This window comes from Pseudopodoces humilis, chromosome 2 (genome assembly GCF_049639895.1).
Source record: "Pseudopodoces humilis isolate 2021_Gansu_Grassland_sample_001 chromosome 2, ASM4963989v1, whole genome shotgun sequence".
Taxonomy (NCBI): domain Eukaryota; kingdom Metazoa; phylum Chordata; class Aves; order Passeriformes; family Paridae; genus Pseudopodoces; species Pseudopodoces humilis.
The window spans coordinates 58,439,586-58,447,578 of NC_142201.1; positions in this window are offsets into that span (position 1 = coordinate 58,439,586).

Genomic DNA, 7,993 nt, shown 5'->3' on the forward strand with positions numbered 1-7,993 from the left:
TCCATGCCTCAGGTTCTTTCTGATGCTCCAAACAAAAAGAAAGACCCACACCAAGATAACCTACACAAACTCACACAGAAAAGTAATGGTCACATCTTAGCACCAAAGGGCCCAGAAGAGATCTGAGAGGACAGGTGTTTCATCATGTCACAAGGGAAACCACTTGGGTTTCCTGTATGGGCTATTGTATGGGAACAAGCTCTGAATAGCATACAGGCCACTTTTCCTCAGGCCCAGGCATTATTCCGAGGGGTGAATGCATTTAGCACGACTGATGAAGCAGCAAGGGAAAGCACAACACAGAGACACAGGTAAATCGAGCTGACAGTACAGATGCATCTGTATATATAAAGACTCCAGATCAGTGGCGTGCTCCATGCCCCATGCATGCAACAATTCCTTGTCAGCTTGCAAACTGTCTGAAGGCAGCTGCCCACTGCATCTACAACCCCACTGGCCTTGCTAAGGCACCATGAGTCCTGCTGGCTACAGAGAGGGCAACTTTGCAGCACACATGGCCAGACTCACACACTCCACTGGCTAGCAAGCAAGTGAAATTTTGTAGGCAGCTTTGTGCTGTCAGCATAGACATAGCATAGAGTTTGGAGCCTGATATCTAATCAGGAGAAAAACCTGTTTTCTGAGCATAACAGTGAGTTTCTGTTCATTCCAGAGGCTGGGACTAAAAATCACCCACGAGGCAAAAAAATTTCTCAACAGTTTTCCTTTTATGTTTAAAAGGCAGTTCCAAGATAAGAAGCAAATATTAGCTAAGTATATAGTTAATCAGTTGCTTTGGCATTTTCCGCAGTATTTGCGTTTGCACATGACCTTGCAGAGACAATGGGGATCTACATTTTTATTCCTAATTGAAGCATAATTAATGCTGAATAAAAATACTTTCTCTAGATCTATGTAGAACTCTTAATCTGAAAAAATAACTTAGCTCATTTTCTACATTTTAGAGGAGAGAATCTTTATTTATATGTCATATAGGAAAGTTGCACTTACTTAGGAATTTCCACTTGGGAAAACACAAGGATTTTCTCTTGGTATAGCTCACCCTCACCAGTACTTCCTTGTTTGCAACAGTCCTAGTAGACAATTCAGGGCAAAGTCCTTTCTTTTGCAACAGACCTTGTCTTTGATTTCAGTGGGAGCTATAGAAAAACAGCCTTCTCAAAAGGCACATTCATGTCTCTCAGGCACCTGTTCAGCAGACCCCTCCTCAAACCAGCCTAACTTATCACTGCTTTTATTACAGCAGAGATTATCATGATTATTATTCAACAGAGAGATAGGCGATTCATATCATCTGCTCTCTAAAGCTCAATCCAAAGTCACGGGAGTCATATATTACTTGATCATGCTTGGTGGTATGAACGTAACCTTTTACATCTCAGTTTCCCATCAACATTTGGAAAAGATAGTATTTCCCTGCCCCAGAGACATGTTTTGCAATTATAAGCATTAACAAGACTAAGAGGCATTTAACTATTAGAGAACAGGAACCACATTAAACATGCAAAAACACAAGCAAGAAAATATATAACTTGTCTCGGTTTATTACATCAAAAACAGGATGAATTGAATGTAGGTTATGCATCTAGGTGGTTCTATCTATTGTCATGGAGTTACTTTACCTTTAAGAAAGTTTAAGTTGCTGGGATCTGCCTGGCGTCTTTTCTCCTGACCAATTATCGGTCATTGCTGAGAATTGACAGCAGTTTAGGCCATTGAAAAGTGGGATCAACTTGTGAACCCTACCTTAAAGTGTAAAACCAGAGCTCTCTTGGCTCTCTTTGTTTCCTGGCTGGGAAGGGCGGCAGAGCCCCAGGCTTCCCGTTCCCTGCCCAGGCCATGCGGCCGGGCGGGGACTGGGCTGGGCCCAGCGTCTCCCGGCCGGGGGATGCGGGCCCTGTGGAGGGGGTTTTCTCCGGGCTCCGGCCGGGCCGGGCCGAGCCGATCTCTGGCTCGGCTGCAGGTTTTTTGCTGTGGCTGGATTCACTGGAGACTGCTGAGTGAAGAAGGAGAGAGGGCTCTGGACCTGCAGCGGGCTGGGCGCGGCGCCTACACTCTCCAGAGCAGCCATGAGGAACTTTCCATCGCAGACGGCTCCAGCTCCTGCACCGGCCGAAGCCACAGAACTACCTACAACAGCCTGGGCAAGATTTTAACTCTTTCATTTCCCAGATGAGACTTGCGGATTAATCTTTTTATCCAGACAGAGAAAAGAGAGTGATCAACATGAAAAGAGACTTTATAAACTACTAGTGACAGGAAAGAAAAGAAAAGGTAGAGAATTAAGAAGATGCTTTAATTAAGCTGAAATATCTTTCTGTTAAAACTATGGAAATGGACAATAAGGTCTTGAAAACGCTCCTTTAATTCATGACAGTATATAGGGAGGAATAGAGTGTTCAAAGTGTAAATTTTGAGTAAAAAGTAGAGTAATTATGGTACAGTGAAGTGCTGGAAGATTTGAAGCCTTGAGAGGCAATGAGAAAACTGTTTTCTGGTGAAGCTCACGGAAACAGATGAAGAAGACTTTGTGCCTTTGAATAACTTATCCTTAAAAATCCCATCCCTAGACTCATGGCCCATACACACTTGGGATGTGAAAATGGGAGGAGTGGGCTCTAATAACAGCAGCTCTGGGCAGCTAACATTAGAGCAATGGAAAACTATAAGAAAAATAGTTTTTCTTGTGAGAAACTCCATAAATTAACAGGAAGAAACTTCTGTTTCTCTATAAAGACTGGTGAAAAGACTGTAGCAAGAATTGGGACTGTTTTAACCATCAAAGTTCCAAAGGTTTTGTCTCTTTTGTCATGTAAACAAGGGAATAGTGGGTAGACAGGGGATGAAAAGGTTTTTCTGGAAGTTTATTCTGGTGTTCTTATTGTAGTTTGTCAATAAACTTTCTTTTTTTTCCCTTTTAAGTTTTATGCCTGTTTTGCTCTTGTTCTAATCCATATCTCACAGCAAGAAATAAGTAATTTTCTTAGTTATTAGTTTAAAACCACGACATCTATGAAGTAAGCATCCACACATATATTTATCCTAGCTGATGTCAGAATTTCAAATTCTGTCTGAATTATTTGGAACATTCCCAGGACAGGTGTATGACCTGCACTTTCTTAAAACAAGAAAACGAAAATCAGTGGGTCCAAAGTGTGATACAGTACCTCACTGTGCTAACTTGCCAGAATGGTTCAGACAGAAAGTACTGCACTGCACATTACATTTTGCAAGTCTAATGTAAAAGCATTTCTACTGTTTGCCTGCAGACGCGATAAGACTCCGAGCCTCGTGGAATCAGCATTTCAGTGCATGTCGTCCAGTACCCTCCATACTGTGGATTTAGCAAAGCTTGCCTAAAGCTTGTTAAATCCCTCCTCCCACCAAACTATGTATTCCTGAAGTAAAGCCAAAAATATGGGGGAAATATTAATTCAAATTCATCCTATGATACAAGAACATAGCAGCTAATATTCCTTTTTATTTTCTGAAGGTGTCACTTTCTGAAAATAATTAGTCTGGTCTTCTTTGATTATAGGATCATCCTGTAGTGAAATAAGGAGGTTAGGGGGGTCAGCTTTCTTCAGTAAGGTGTTGTGGAACAATTGTCATCATGAAATCCACCTATTTCATTATACCAGTGTTCGACATAGACCTGTTTTACTCTGCTAATCCCTTTACAAATTGCTTGCACTTTTTCCCTCTCCAAGTGATTCACATTTTTATGCAATATATTTTGGTGTCATCTATCATAAAGCTCATCTATTTGGAAGACATTATGCAAATACTTTCATTTAATCCCTTTATCACTAGAATGTCAGGTTAGTGTTTTAAAAAACATCCCTCTGGGCCATGTTCAAAATAAGAAAGTGTACGGGAAATATTAACACCTAGTTTAAAAATTATGTTAGTAAGGATGAACCTCAGTTTTCAGAGACTGTAGGAAAGGGGCATCTTCCTGGAGCAGAATGAGAAACTGAGTAGAATTTGCAGAAAGGGTGAAATTTCTTTTACACCTTTAAAAAGGCCACGGACACTTACTGGGCTGGTTCATCCACCAAAAAGAGAAAGGAAAAAAATTATCCATAACGTCAAAAGAGAAAGACCTTTGCTACAAAAGACAAGATCAGGACAACAGCAGCTAAGGTACCACCAGCCAGAACGATGATGAGAGATTATTAGCCACAGATTCTGTGGCTCGGCGAAAGAGCTTGTTACCCTGAAACAAAGCAATCCAGAGACTCTTGGATAAATGAATTGAGTCTAACCATAATCTACCTGGGTTCAAAGCCAAAAGGTATCAAGGAAGCATAGTCCTGGTCTTGAAGAACAGGAAGAAAACAGGCAGAAGGGAGAGTGGATGGCAAAATGGTAAGAGCATACATGAAAACTGGCATATTTTGTAAGAGAACATCAAAATGCATGAAAAACAAAATCTAGGAGTATAAGGGTGTATACATGGAACACTGACAGCAGTATCAAAATATGCTGGGGTGGTGAGTGAGAACCAACTCCCATTCAAGGACACTTAAGAAGAAATAACTACTTTCTTAAAAGAAACAAGAGCAAACCCAGAGAATAGTGCATATTCATGCAGCATGGCAAAGGAAGGCAGAAGAAAATATCCAGGAGAAGGAGTGTTAGAGGACATTTTGGTTACGAAAGAAGTATACTGCTGCCTTGGGATTATGATAGATTTTCATGGACAGCTAGCCACATGCATAAAGGCAGTAGAAACCTGCATGCAAATTTTATTTAAAGAAGAAGGAATAATTGCTTAACAACTACCTGGGGCAATGACAAGGCAGGGGACATGTTACTGCTGACAACAGAAAACTGCGCCTTCAAAAGGCATCTTGGCAACAAACCCAGCATGACATTGAAAGAAATTATTTACTTTGGTATTATGTTGCGGATAAATAATTTTTAAAAGTAAAAGTTGACACAATTAGGAAAGACCTCAAACTAATAATGGTTGCTTTCTCATCTGAGCAGTTATTTGTTTAGCATGTCATTACACTACAGTCCAAACTCTCAGATTCTTGCATTTATTTCTGTCCCTTCCCCCTTAAAGTGTATCCAGTGAAGAGAATTCTTACTTCCTCAGAAAAACTTGTCCTTCATACATATTCTCCAGTCCCAAGGAACACAGGAACATGGCCTGGATGTAATCTGAGTCATTAATATGAACCCAAACACTTACTGGCACCTATCTAATAAAGACTTAGTACAGAAACATCCTTAGTCCTTGAAACATCTGTTCCACATACCAACAAATTACAAGTCCCAACAAAAATAAGATCTTTATTAAAAAAGAAAAAGCCATTTCTCTAATGCCTGCACTTGCCTGTGGCTGGTGAATATAAATGCAGTCACTTGGCCAGAGGGAGAAGGCTCCCAGATGCTTTTTATGGCTTTGCACATTGCAGACAAACTGCTGCTTCTGTCAAGTTGCAGAGCAGCACCAGCCTTATGCACCAGCAGCCCTGGCTGCTCTGTAAACAAGGAATGTGACTCCAGCCCAGCTTGGAGGTGGCAAGTGTTAGCAACCCCTTGATTAAAACTGCACACACCTCTGTGTGCAGAGTTAAGGGACAAGAAAGAAGAAGAATCTTCTTTTGCACAATAATCCCATGTCTGAAAGCTGTGGCACTCTCCTTCTTACGCTTCCTACCCATTTTGAATCACAGATCAGGGTTGCCTTGACCAGCCTAAGGAGGTAATGAAAGAAATGTGTTTTCATTATATGAATTCTAGTTCATATGAAGTTCTATGGATACTTTCCTTCTTACAGATGCAAAAAGAATCTCTTCCCTCTCTATAGGGTAAACAATGTAAAGTGTTCAGTCACACCAAAACTATTAATGAACACTTTCTCTTCAATTGACAAAATCTTCTGGGCTTGGCATGGTTGCAAAAAAAAGGTCCTCCTTCAGATTTTCATCTTCAGTCAGATATCACAATGAACAGGACATAGAAAATACCTGAGCTGCAATAAGAGATTAGGAAACCGATAGACTATCAGCTGGATACAGCTACAGCTTTATTTAGCCTTTAGCATTGTGAATATTTTCACAATGCTAAATTAGATATCCCTAAATTAGATATCCCTTAAGACGCCTGTAGCATGTATTTCAAAGGCCTCATTGATCCAAGGCAAGGAGAATATTCTCATCCCTTTCCCATGGCAGGCACACAAAAGTTAAACCAATCCTACACCTACTCACTCAGCCTCCTTGGAGCATTGCATCATCACAGTATTATTACATCCAAGATCAAGGTGTGACCATTGTATCTACCCTGTGCCCAACACTTTGTGGCACAGACCTGATCTATTCATGTCAGACAGGCTGTACAGGGGCTTGGCTGTACAAATAGACCAGACCAGCAGCTATTCTCTTGACTAGTCCCTTCATTTCAGCAACATTCATCACTCAGGGAAAAGGAAGCTCACACCCAAATAACACTTGACACTGGAGAAGAAAGTCGTCATTTGGTTTTACAAGCTATTCAAATTTTCTATTTTGCAGTACCTGTAGACATGGACACGTGTGCTTTGGGCTTTGCAATGATCCATTCTGACCAAATACATAATCTGTATAACAGTAACTGCAAGCAATGCCAAAGCAGCCCTGGTCTCCCAGAAATAAGTAGATGGACCACACATGAACATGCTTCTTGGGCAGGACAAAGGGTAGCCATGCTCAGAGATATTCTCTGCATCTGATTGACCTGAACTGTAAATATAGTGGCATGCCAGATTTCTGAAAACCTCAGGATAGGATAGGCACTGTGTCACCTGCAGCTGCTATTATGCAACTCAGACTGCTCCTCAGAACAAATTAACATACCAGCTCTCAACTTTTCAGACAACTGAAGGAAACAGAGTTGCCCAAGCAACCCTGGGGATCCTGCAGCAAGGCAAGCTTTCCTCCAATAATGCTCACACTATAACACACACCCTGATTGCTTTCTCCACTGTGGACTTTCTATGGGCTCCAGAGTTTATTAGTCCAATCCATCCTCAGCTGCAGTGGGCTTAATCCAGTCACAGAGAGAGCACATGTAATGACCCCTCTATTAAGACATTAAGATATTACTAGGGCAAATGTCTCATTTTCAGTCCTTTGTAATACAGCCAAATTTCAAGTATCTGAGCTCAGTGCCTGCCTTAATGTTTTTTTAAGACTCCAGGGGACCAGAACAATTTTTTGTTGCTGTTTTTTGAAAACAAGGTTAAAGGAGAACAGGCAGTTCTTCTGAATGCTATTTTTTGGGCAGAATTCTGAACAGCCTCACTGGCATCCAGAGGAATCTGATATTCAAATGAACCTAGAGCAGGGGCTGAAAAACCTTGCTTGTTGACCCCAAGAAAAACCTGATTCCTTTATGGAAAAGTATCAGAAACACCATGAAAGATCACTTCTACAAGGGAGAAATAATATGAGTCTATAATGCCCAGACCCCAGGTGAGATACTGAGCCACACCACCTCTCAGGCACCTAGACAAAGTGCTGCACCTTATTAATCTCACTCCAGCAGTGCTTATGTTGCATCTGTCTGCTGCCCTGCAACAATTTAGCAACCCCAAAACAAGAGCCAAGAAACCAGACCTGCATCCTCAATCACATTCCAGTTCACAGTCCAGTGTAACTCATGAGTGAATCCAGGTTTGTTCTAAGACAGTACATTCCTCACTGGAACCTGAATGAGCTGGTGTTCCAATCTGCTATCTGCCACCCTGGCAGGAACTTCTAACGGACCGACTGTGATAAATAGCAGAGAAGGTTGGGAAGTGACAAAATCTTGAATTGCTGTAGGTTGAATTACACATGAATACGAGTTGGAGTACTCACAAGAGCTTGCAAATGTAATTCAAAACACATGGTCTGGACTCCCGGGCTTGTTTACACCACAAAGTGTGAGATAGTGTCAGCTTTAAAGAAAAATAAGTTTTTCCTCGATTTTTTGA